Below are 13330 nucleotides of genomic sequence, written 5' to 3' on the forward strand. Positions count from 1 at the left end.
AAATTTACCACTATATAGTGGATATCGTTTCATGTTGACAGTTTCACTTTGGCATTTCATCCGATACATATGTACTTCCAAAACTCAAACACATGTTATACCCTGAAAGAGTATCTATATAATCTAGAGTAAACTACATAAATGATCATTGTGGCATGTCATTTTCATTGTATCGGTCCCTGAAGGTTTTAATTTTATTTATTTATTTATCGCAAAACTCCCTTATGGCATGGTTTTATTGTGGTTTTGGTCATTGTTCAAAGTAAAATGACCAATTTGCCTACAATTTTTTTTTCATTTTATTTAATATTTGTTTGAATAAGACAGTCCTATACAACTCCGCCACCCTCATCCTACCCCACTCCAACGCTTCATCTTCAATCCCTTTACACCCCTTTATCTCTCCTCCATATGTAGCACCACCACCCCCTCCAACACCATCCATTGGCTCCTATTTATGCTGCCAACAATCACCACCACACACCAATCCCGCCCTAACCCCTTCATGTTCTTTGTGCCTTCACTCTATCTAGTTCATCACAAAAGATCATCTCGAGGACAATCACCCTCCAAAGCTTTGTAAATGAACTTGGAATACATGACATTTAAAATAAAATACGTGAGACAATAATGTTTTGTGAGCTACATGAGTTTATGCACAATAATCTATGTATGCCATACATGATCAAAATCCAATGCAAAACCTTAGAGGCCTTTCCGTATCATTCTTTTGTATTTTCGTATGGTATATCGGTTAATATCGATTTAACAACCTTAGGGTTGATCACGAAAATGACACTCTATCAACCTTACCAAAATAGGAAGAACAAATCAGCCCATTAAGGTATCAATATCACTAGACATCTACTTTGCAAAGAGATGTACTATCCCAATAGTCTTTCCTTATCCCGTTCTTGGGATATCTTTATTGTTTGAACATTACTTTATTATTATATAATCACACTCAATGTATGCATGATTTACCCCTTTTCTTTTACGCATATCCTCACACACAAATGTCATGACATGCAAATGCTTAAAAATAACTATGCCTAACAAGAAAGACATTAATAATTTATGAGTAATTTCATGCAAAACAAACTTGGACTCACAAACAATAAATCAAATAACATGCTTTGTCTTTGATAATAATTTTTTAAAAAATCAATTACTCTAAATACAGTTTATAAGTAAAACACTTAGCATGCATGAGAATCAAATAAGAATTATTTTCACAAAATCTTTATGATATAAAATCATTCTAGTTATTGCCATGTATCCCAAATTGAAAGAAAAAATTATAATCACCTTAGTAAGGTCAACTAACTAATACCTTTTATCTTTGTCTTTGTCCTATACATTTTCATAGGATCAATAATTTTTCTCCAAAATGTTATATGAAATCTAAGCTACCAAATTCATATTAAGGACACTTTTGCGCATCTTTAGTGTCATTATAGTCTTGGTAACACCTTAAGGTCTCAAGAAAAAAGCCCCCGCGCACTCTTAAGTGCCTATGGGAGGTTGACCCACGTGTTGAGAGTGGGCCTCACACGACTGCGTGTAGGCCAGGTTAGTTGGATCCAAAAAGTTCCCTTTCGGGATTGTAAGATCTGAATTGATGCAATTTTTTATTTTTTCTAACTTTGAACATTTATAACTTTCACATAGGAACTACACAGTGGAGTTTAAATCGTAATTTGCATAATACTAAGATGGAATTTTGAGGCTCCAAAGTAGGCCATTTGTCATTTGGATATGCTTAAAGAATTAATTTACCTAGATCTTGCATGCCTTTTACTCAAAAAACAATTTTGTTCATTCCATACTACTGATTAATCATTAAAGATACCTTATATCATGACTTAGTCCATTTATATCAGTCTCAAAAATTTGGTTATTAATTATGTTTTAGCATAAGTTCTCGGATTCTTACCGAATGGGTTTGTAGCCGCCTTCAGACCCTCATAATTTTTGCATCTTCCTTTTCTGTCTTAGCTACATGTTAGGGTTAAGAATTGATTAATTTGGATAAGTATAGCCTGAGTTACATGCCCCAAATATGGGTACTTCAAAACTTAAAATTTTCATATGATCATTTTTTTTATAAGTATTCTTTGTTGTCTTGGTTACATCTCAGAACCACAACAGAACCACGAAGACACTCTTTTGATGCACTTAAGCCTGAGTTCTATAGCCACAAACATAGATTGTTGCATAGTATAATCATCAAAAACTAGTAACATAACATTTACAAAATAGCTCAACTTCTTCATATTAGCTCCAAATGGCATTATTCTTTTTGAGTTGCCTTCCTTACTTTCTCATCTACACATTGGAACTTTTATATCATAGTATTATGCATTTAGGTCAAAAAATTTGTAGTCCCAAAGTAGGGCACTTAAAAATTAGGGATGTTAACGGACGATAAAGGTTGGATGAATTAAGAGAGGTGTGCTCTGTGGTACTTATAGAAATTTTTGATCCATTATTGAGTATTGACTAATACCAAAGAAGAAAAACAATTATTACTAAGAGCAAATCCAAAAATTTGTGTTTAACAAGCCCATATTCCTCCAATAGACCTGTATATTCTCCGGCATTTTTGTATAGTGCTACAGTAAATCAGCAAATTTGTATGGAACTATTCATCACCACTAAACATATATACATATTATAATATTACATATATTTAATTTTATCCATAAAAAAACATTACTTTTATAATTATAATATTAAAATATGTTTTTAGTATTAATGTTTAATCGTGTGGTTGGAGTTGAAAATGATTTTTGTGGGGTTTTTACAAAAAAAATGGTGTGATATATAGTGCTAACCTTGGAATTGGTCCAAGGGATGCAATTATACATGCATCAACATGGAGGTGGGATGTAGCACCAGGTCTATGCACCATGCACCAGGTCTATGTACCATATCAACATGGAGGTGACATGCATAAACATATATACATATTATAATATTACATATATTTAATTTTATCCATAAAAAAACATTACTTTTATAATTATAATATTAAAATATGTTTTTAGTATTAATGTTTAATCGTGTGGTTGGAGTTGAAAATGATTTTTGTGGGGTTTTTACAAAAAAAATGGTGTGATATATAGTGCTAACCTTGGAATTGGTCCAAGGGATGCAATTATACATGCATCAACATGGAGGTGGGATGTAGCACCAGGTCTATGTACCATATACTATTCCTTCATACCTTGGGGTAGTTTAATGACATTGCATTGAATATCTAAGCGAGAAAGGCGGCTTGAGGCCCGAAAGCGGGGGTCTGATGATTGTTGGATGACCATTAATGGGTTGGGTTTGCTATTGTTAGGCTTTGGCAGATTGCAATGGAGCTGCTAGAGTGAGCAGGAGGCCCGCTTGAGATGGAGCAGGCCGAATGGTGGGGAGTGGTCCCACGGGTACCATCCACACCCCCACCCATGAGGCGAGAACTGCTGAGGCTGCGACTGTTGATCGGAGGAGTTTCCATGACCGCCGTGACTACCGCCCTCTGCCATCTCAGTTGGATCTGCCACTATTTTGACCAGCGCGGTATATATAAGCATCGAATGGGTTTCCAAGAACATAGGAATCGAGCGGAGAGCGATGTCGAATGAGACTAGCAATATAGTCAAACTTAGGGGATAGACCATTGATGATATACGTAACTAGATTCTTTTAAGGGAACGTGCCAACGTGGCTTCTATGTTGTCAAGTGTTGGTGATTTTATATCATCAATATTATTTAAGTGTAATAGGATTAAATTTGTTGACCAAAAGTGATCTTGTTGAATATTGAACAAGTTAGGATGGTGTAGGAGTGCACACTTGTTCAAGTTTTTCAAGATTCAAAGTATATTGTTATTTAGGGGCGAAGCCCCTAAATGAACGAGGGTCCGGGGGCAGCGCCCCTGGGAGCGGGGTCCCAGGGGCGGCAGCCCCTAGCGGGGTCCAAGGGGCAGAGCCCCTGGCTGGGATCCGTTTTAGAAAGTTGACCCTTTTTTCCCTGAGATCCGTTTTGACAGGTTTGGTAGTTTTATGACAGTTTGTAACTGTCTATTGACAGTTTTCAGACAGAAATGATATATCCGTTTTTTGGTCATTTTTCTGGTACATCTTGAAGAACATTTTCACATACATTCTCAGATTTCGTTCTCTGAATTTCATCCAATTGATTGTTCGATCTGTACCATCGAAATACTTCAATTTGATAGTGAATCACGACTTTCAGAGAATCAAAGCAATCTATTCATCCCCTATTTTTCTAACATCAAGGAGGTCAACGATCGTCTTCATTCTGGTGCATTGTTCTGTGATCGCAATTTAATTTTCCATCCAATTGTATTGTCTTCGCAATTCGTATCTTTGTTGCCGTGTAACAGGGTTTCAAGACAGATCGAGTCAAATGTCAATGGCAGAGATAGAAAATTTAGGAAGAGGGAGGAGAGGATTTGGTATGCTCTGTCACCATGTAATATATGATATTTTCCCGTAAAGATCCTCTCCTCATTAATTAAATACAAATAAACACATTTACAATAAATACAAATAAAAAACATATACACTAAGATGTACTAACAAGAAGAAAAAAGAAAAAGATTTAAGGTTGAAGCTATGTATGTTCTTTCTATCGAGCAACAACTTTTGTAACAATTAAACCATTGGTTGAACTTGTTGGCTAACTGATTGAAGAAAATCATCACCAACTAAGTTCCTTTCCGTGAAAAAGGCTGGTTGCTTAGGTTTCAATAATGCACCCTCACTACCCAACATTAGAACAACTGATGGCATGTTTGGCCTGTCTTCTGGACTTTGTTGAACACATAACAACCCCACTATAATTGATCTTATGACTTCCGACGGATTGTATGACTGGCCTAAAGTTGTATCAATGAGTTCCATTGACCTGCCTTCATTATGCATTCTCCATGCCTAAATATAATTAATGTAGAAATAGTTACAAGACTATATTATTGTAAATCAAAGGAGTAGTTTTAGGCCGGTGTACTTACATGTCCAATGAGGTTATTGTCATATTCAAGATGAATGAATCCCCTGTTTCTCTTTCCACGCACGATCTCTAGCACCAAAACACCAAAGCTAAATACATCAGATTTTATAGAGAAAACACCATCTATTGCATACTTCGGGGACATATACCCACTGCATGCATGTGGAATTCAAGATTGTATATGTAAGATATATGTGGAATTCAAGATTGTACGTATATGTAAGATATATGTGGAATTCAAGATTGTATCTCCAAAAGCGTCCTTATCAGGATATGTCGTACCAATGTGAGATACACTTAAAAATATATAGAGTTTGATTATTTAGCTTACTATGTGCCAACAACTCTCTGTGTGCTTGCTTGTGTCTTCGTTTCCTCTAAAGCTTCTAGCTATGTCAAAGTCTGATATCTTGGGGTTCATGTCCAAATCAAGTAGAACATTGCTAGCTTTAAGATCTCTATGGATGATTCTTAATCGTGAATCTTGATGCAAATAAAGAAGTCCCCGAGCAATTCCTTTGAAAATGTCGAAACATGTAGTCCAATCAAGTAGCATGCTTCGTGTCTTATCTGCCCAACATGAAGGTATAGTTGAACTTTTAGTTTCTGTGAATGTTTAATTAGTTCCTAAACTTCAAATTATTGGCAATTATGTGATTCTGACCAAAAATACACGAGTCTAAGCTTCCGTTTGGTATGTACTCATAGACCAACAACTTTTCGTCCCCGTGTACGCTACATCCGAGGAGTTTAACAAGATTTCGGTGCTGAAGTTTTGAAATGAAAATGACTTCATTCTTGAACTCATCAAGTCCCTGGCTCGAAGTCTTAGATAGGCGTTTAACTTCAATTTGGAGTCCTTTTTCTAGCATACCATGTGAAAAACAATAGAAATAATGAAGGTGAATTTCATTCGTATATTTTTGTATAAGTGGCATACTTATGCATGCTGCATGGACACTACAAGAATAACAACGTTTAGAGACGACACCTAGACGACATAGGTCGGCGGCAAAAACCGAGCTATACCTATATTATTTTTTGTACGTTAAAACCATTATATTTTTTAAAATGTATCATTTAAGGCATTAAGTTCGGTAAGTCCTAGATAGCCAAAAATGTTAGGTTATCGATTCTTAACGTTTCTATTGTTACAATTCATTATATTAAAAAAAAATTTAAAAATATGAGGGTTTAAATGCAATAAAAAAATATAATGATTTTTTTATCTTTTCATGAAAATAAATTAGGTTTTAGGTTTTTCTTAGGTCAGAAAACCTTAAATAAGAATTTTAGAAAATATAAGGGTTTTAGTGTACTAAAAAATAATATAATAGTTTTTTAAGCATTTAATGAAAATACGTTGGGTTTTTCCGAGGTTTTCCCGCCAAATAATGGATATTGTTTCATTTTGATATTATATTACTTAGGACATTTCATCGGACACTTGTTATATCTTTAATATGATTTTTTTTATGGAATTACTAAGTGTGATGAAATTTACCACCATAAAGTTGATGGTGTCATTTTAGGAGTCACTTAGGCATTAAATCAAACACTTGTTATTGTAAGAATGTGATGAATAATGGATATGTTTTATTTTGACAGCCGAATTTTCAATAGCAGGTCACCTCAATCTTGAAGCAAATGAGATTTGAACGTGGGTCAACTTCATTTTCTGTTGCATACAAAGTGATCACCATTAAACCACCTTGATAGTGGTATTTTTGACAACCGTTTACTTACTCATTTAATCGAACACATGCTACACACTTGTAAGAATTTAATGAAATTTTGGGTCAATACACTTATAAGAATTTAATGAAATTTAGGTCATATGGTATGCATGGCATGAAATGTTGGTGGTGATGAGCTGGAGGAGGGAAACCACCGTGCGCACCATCCCAGAGGTCCCATGGTGATGACCTGGAGCCATGATCATGGCCTCATGTGTTATATACCATGAGAGACCACAACCAATAGTCTCTCTTCATCTCGTTGTTCCTCTCTCTTCTTCTCATTGCCTGTACACCAAACTTTGGTGTGTAAGGAAATTGTGGTGAGAAGGAATGAAATGGTAGGGAGACGGAGCTGCTTTACGTGTCCTCCATATATGATGGCATTACCACTAAATAGTGGATATTGTTTCATTTTAAATATCGAGGTTTACGTTAGGGTGAGCAAAAACCGAACCGACTAAAAAAAACCGATGAAACCGCAATAAACCGCAACCGACAAACCGAAACCGATGTAAAAACCGATGGTGCGGATTTCGTTTTTGCAAAAACCGAAGGTCAACGGTGCGGTGCGGTTTTTATCCAAAAACCGGTCCACCAAAACCGAACCGCACCGTATATATATATATATATATATATATATATATATATATATATATATATATATATATATATATATATATATATGACTTTGAGTTTTTGATTTTGACGTTGCTTTCATTAAATCCATATTTTAATCCATAGGCATATTTCCCATATTGAAAAAATAATTTGATTTACCTCCAGGGCTCCATGCGACCGCTGCACAAGCTCAATCGTCCAATCTCCACCGTTTTTTACTTTTTTTATTTTTTACCTTCTCCCCCTACGGCTTCTGTTACACAAATCATAATAGTCTCTGTGCAAGTGCGCATATTCGGACATCAGTCCCAGCCTCCGACGATTCTCCATTACAACTCCAAACTCCAACGATAGTCACGACTTCATCATAGTCTACAGGTTCTTTTTTTGAGTTCACTGATCTATTAATGAACCCTAACTCTTTGCTGAATTGTTGTGGCTTGCACTCAAAGTCTCAATCTTAACCCTTTATCATTCAATGTATTTTTTCTGAATTTTATATAATGACTTTTGTAGAAGAAATTTTGTCATTCTTTGAGTTAGATAGTAGAAAATAGTAGTGGCTAGTGATTTGTTTCTTTCTGTTTCAATGCGATGCTTTTGATTTTTGTTGATGATTTTTTTTCCAGATCAATGTGTTAAATTTGTCAATGTAATTAGTGAAAGGTAATAAGTTGTATGTGTTTTTAGTTTTTTGGGCCAAAATTAATGGTTTCAAAAATGAAAAAAAAAAAAAGTCACACCATACAAGCTTAAATGCACATGGTTTTTAGTTATCAAGGTTTCAAAAATACTACACCATTAAACATAGAAAAACTGCACCAAAGGCTAGACACGGTTTAAAACCGAAACCGCACCGATACAAAATGAAACCGCATTTAAAAACCGCAAAACCGAACTATTGAAAAACCGCACCCAACGGTTTTAAGAATGCAAAAACCGCACCATGCGGTTTGCGGTTCGGTTTTCCCTTAAAACCGCACCATGCTCACCCCTAGTTTACGTAGGCATTTGAACAACCACTTGTTATACGCTTGTAAGAAGATGAAATTTACCACTAAATAGTGTATATTGTTTAATATAAACAGTCTTTCACTTAGACATTTCATCGAAGACACGTTATACCCCCTTGTAAGAATCATATAAAACCTACCGGTAAATATTTGGATATTGTTTCATTTACATAGGCATTTCATCAAAACCCCCTTGTAAGAATCATATAAAACCTACCGGTAAATATTTGGATATTGTTTCATTTACATAGACATTTCATCAAACACTTGTATGAGACTTTGATAAAATACATCACTAAATAGGATTGTAAAACAATCTACAGTAACCTGTTTCCATATTTTCTAGCTTTGAGATATGCAAAAACTTCCTCAAGTCTTTTGATTCTTGCTTCAAGCTCCAATCCCGATGTATCTCCATCTTCGTTGCCAGGGCTCGCTCCATCATGAGACACATCACAAGTTCTGGTGTCACCTACAGATTCTTTGGATCTTTCAGTTCTTGAGTCATCTTTGACAGAAGTTTTAGTTTCATTATCTCCCATCGGAGAAAGCAAACTATGGAGTCCAGTTGACTTATTCCGCCACTCAAAGTATCTAGCAGTGACATACGGCTCAGAGAATCGAGATGGAAGATACAGTTTAAGATCCATCAATGGCCTTGTGTAAAAGCTCCAAGCTGATTTAGGACTTCCATTGTTTCGTGGGACTTTACCAGGAATGTCTTGATCCATGCCAAATTGCATTGCGACTCTATGAGGTAGATATTGTTCGATACATTTCCCTTGTATCCCGACTAATTCAGAAACCCTAAAACATCGACCCCATGACTCCAATTCTTCATCCAAACAATCACCACCAACAACAACCCATTTTCCGTTTTTCTCGTTACCCAAATCATCAGCATATGGTCGCCAACAGAAGTCTTCTGAATCACGATCCAAAATTGAGCCAATATTGTCGATCTGCACCTTCTTATTCTCCCATCTAGCAAACTTTGGGTTGCAGCTACCTCCGACATTAGGCCTTAGCTTCGGAAATCTCTCCCAGATCCAGATTTGAAGAAGTTGTAAAGGAGCCCAAATTGTAATCGACGGATCATCGTTCTGATCAGTAAGTTTAGCTTTTAACAAGCTTAAATCTCTGTATATGGTGGCAAGAACAGCAGGGGCAAGAGCAAGTCTAATGCCTCTAGCTAAATGAACAGCAATGGGGAAAACATTTCGAGCAACTGTTGAGTATGATGAAGGGAATACAAACCTGGATAACCAAAATGAGAGAAATGCTTCGTGCTCGATTTCGCTTCCGCTGTCTTTGAATTTCTTCAACCAGCTAACCTGATTGGCTTTTTTAAGCGTCGATCTTGAAAACTCTACTTTTGTTTCATACAATTTCGCTAAAATTGTTTTCGATTCTGTTTTTTCAACAGGAGTAAGAACAGATTCACCTAATACAGAATACCCTCCGAGAACCATCATGTCTTCCAAAGTGATTGTAGCTTCCCCGAATACAAACACGAATGTTTTGGTCTCATGACACCATTTTTGTGCAAACCCTAGAATCAAGTCATCGTTTTTCGTGATTTCATATGAGGAATTCAACACAGCTTGTTCTATTCCTGCTTTTTTCCAGGTAGATTGGTGCAGACAATGCATGCGATCAACCCATGGTTTCCAATCCCTGTGGTTCTCCAACCATTGAAGGACACATTCAACGAACTTTTTTCTGGAACAGAAGACGCTGTAGGAAGATTAAAAGGAAAGGGTTGGACATCAATGGAGCTAACGGAGGGTTTTAAAAATCGGGCAACTTTGCGAGTTGGGTGATGGTGTTTAGCAAGTTTGGGTGATACCATGAGCTCCTCCCTCTCTTCCATGATGGTGTCTTCGGATGTTCCTGCCATTGTTGGACCTCAGGACAGAAAGTGGAGAATGCACAACAAAAGGGTAAATTGTATTTACCCTTTTTGCCCATTGTTTTACCCAATTTTCCTTTTGCTTTAACTTTTACGACTAGTTCCTGAGTTTTAGCAAAGAAAAAGAAAAGAATAGAAGAGAAAAGAAGAGAAAGGAAATGAAAATAAATTTAGGAAAAAAAAAATAAATTTGTCTTTCATGTTCCCGAGTCGGATAGAAGTGAAAAGAATGTTAAACATTTTGTTAGTTCTCTCCAAATCCATCCAAATCGGAAGGAAAGTTATGAGGGAAAGTGATCATTCCATTTCCTTCCTTTAATTAAACTCGGAAACACTAATTTCTTTTACTTTCCTCTCACTTCCATCAATTTCCTTTCTTATCTCTCGTTAAGTTGAACTCGGAAACGGGATGTTAACCCTCAGACAAAAGCTTGCGTGTTCAAACTTCAAACCATTTTCTTTCATATGACAACGGATTTTTTTTTTGTTGATATATAGAAAAGGGTTTTTTTTTTTATAAATTAACCCTCCCAAAGTAAAAAATATTGAAATTTTATTAGCATAATCATTAATGATAGATTTAAAAACAAATATTTATTTACAAAATTAGATGTTTTGTTAGTCATGGGGAAATAATTTCTTTATCGATTTTTTTTTTCGGCAGACATAATAGTTTGCTTTTTTTTGATTACTTATTTTGGAAACATTTGTAAAATGTAATATGTATTTTTGTTAAAAATCGGAAATGCAATTAATCGATTGACATATTTTTTTAACCATATAATCATCATTAAACATTCATTTGTCAATTTCATACCCAATGTATGTTAGAGACTTTCACAAGAAATATAAGTCAACAGATTTATATTTACTTAAAAAGTTAAACATATTTATTAAAGTGTATATTAATGTAAAGATATGGTATATGTTCCTTGGATATGGTATATGGATTTAAAGGGTAACAAATTAGTAATGGAAAACAACAAATGGATAGGCAGATAGCTACAGTGGCCAGCATACTGGCTTTTCATCCCGTCGAGGTTACAATCAATCTGCTCTCGACACCGTCTCCGTATTGAAGAAAATTGGTGCCAATACGGGTGTTTTATCCGGTCTGCTCATGGCATTATTAATAACAAAATTAGAGCACATCCTTCATCGTCTCGCCTCTTTTCGTTCAGGTCTTCTGGTGGTTTACTTGGTCCGAGCTATTCAAATTTTTATTGGTTACTTCCTTTTGTGGTTTTCCATTACGATTTCATGACATACCCAAAAAATAAATTGAAGAAATTGAAGGAGAAAAACATGAATCAAGAACATTGAACAATACCATTTGGGTGATTGAGGTAAGAGATTAATCCAGCAGGAGAGCAATTTTATCTCAAAAGACTTGAACCCTTTTTAGATTGTTTGCTCAAATTATTAATACCCATCGTCATGGACGAGCTCAAGTGAGCTTCCCTAGTATATGAATTTGTACTATCCATGCTTGCTTGACTTGTACTCTGTCTCGGATAATGAGGTGATTGCAATTGAGGATTCAAAAAGAAACCAATAACCAAATTAGGTTTAAGATCCACCTCCGTTTGTAGATCTTGATAATTGTGAGAAACCAAATTGTAATTCAACCCATCATTTACATCTCTGGGATTTTCAATATCATTAACGAAACTATGAAGAACAGAGCTAGGAGCTGACTGAAACATGGGCTCACATTGTTGGATAAAGCCCTCTCACTCCCTGCTATGTTTCTCTCACTCCCTGCTATATTTCTGTACACGAAAAAAATAAAAAACAAACCCAGCTGTTGGGTTTATATCACACGAAGAGAAGAGAAGAAAAAAAAAGGTTTTTTTGGGCAATTTATGTGATATCAACACCTGTCGTTCTTCTGATGGTGTTCACCGCTTCAAGTTTCACTCAAAGCTCAAAATAAGAAGCCCCACCACCATCACCCACCATGGCTCCGTTGATTAAAGCTTCTAATGAGCGTACTGCACTCGTTTGAATTGAATATGTTGCAAGCCATGTGCACGATCAACTTCCGGCTACTAGATGTACCGATGCTGGCGGCTGAAAAAGAATCGACCGAACCAGCACCAAATGAGGAGGAGGAATTGCATGTTTGTTGTGCGTGGTTTGGAGTTTTCACTTTTCAGATGTGTGTGTTTTTTTATAGAAAGATTAGTAATTAGGGGCATAATTGTCAATCTATATAGATTTTCAGTGGAGGGATCAATAATTACCGTGGCAATATCAGCTCCTTATTTTAAAGCTTCTCCAAATTTTACAAAGTAACAACCAATTTGATGTTATTATATAATAATATTCTCACATTAACCCACTAATATGCAGCGTAATTATACTTATTAATAAGTTAACATTTTCGGTATGTACGTTTTTATTCAATTTTTGTTGTGTTGGGTTTCATTAACATATTTGGTATAATTTAAATAAACATACACGTTATTATTATAACATATGAGAAGATAGACCTCGCAATGGGACGGGTTTGGAGCGAATCGACCTTGATCCAAACTCATTTAACACATTTTAAAATATGATTCAAACCCGCTCCGTAACCCGCATGGTTTTGAATAATCAAACACATACCATTATCCACCGAATCAATAGATATCCAAACCCACCCTGTAACCCGTTGTTTTTTTTGAATAATCAAACATAAATGTTTATTTAAAAAATGCATTACATACTCGAGGACTTTCAGTTGGAATTAAAATCACTATTGTATTGACTTCTGATTGATTTTTGAATATTGAATGTGGTGATAGAGAATATTAATTGGAAACTTTTTTCAGGTTGATAAATGACTTTATTGATTTAAAAATGAAATGAGTGATTGCGTGATGAAATACTAATGAAATGATACAATGATTCTTTGTAAAAGACTGGAATTCTAGAAGTAAACTTCTCGAGTCCTATGTAAAAATAGTTTGGTATTTGGCTTTTGCCCTTTGGACTTTCGATTAGAATTAAAATTAAACTTTAGACAAGATAA

General features: G+C 35.4%; 2 pseudogenes; both read right to left on the reverse strand.

The window, feature by feature from the left end:
* Positions 1-4671: 4671 nt before the first annotated feature.
* LOC145127243 (G-type lectin S-receptor-like serine/threonine-protein kinase At4g27290 pseudogene) lies at positions 4672-5585 on the reverse strand (annotated as a pseudogene).
* Positions 5586-8576: 2991 nt separating this feature from the next.
* LOC145125782 (protein MAINTENANCE OF MERISTEMS-like) lies at positions 8577-10544 on the reverse strand (annotated as a pseudogene).
* Between the last annotated feature and the right edge of the window lie 2786 nt (positions 10545-13330).

The sequence above is a fragment of the Lactuca virosa genome, chromosome 7 (assembly GCF_052849685.1).
Source record: "Lactuca virosa cultivar CGN04683 chromosome 7, Lactuca_virosa_CGN04683_v6, whole genome shotgun sequence".
Lineage (NCBI taxonomy): Eukaryota > Viridiplantae > Streptophyta > Magnoliopsida > Asterales > Asteraceae > Lactuca > Lactuca virosa.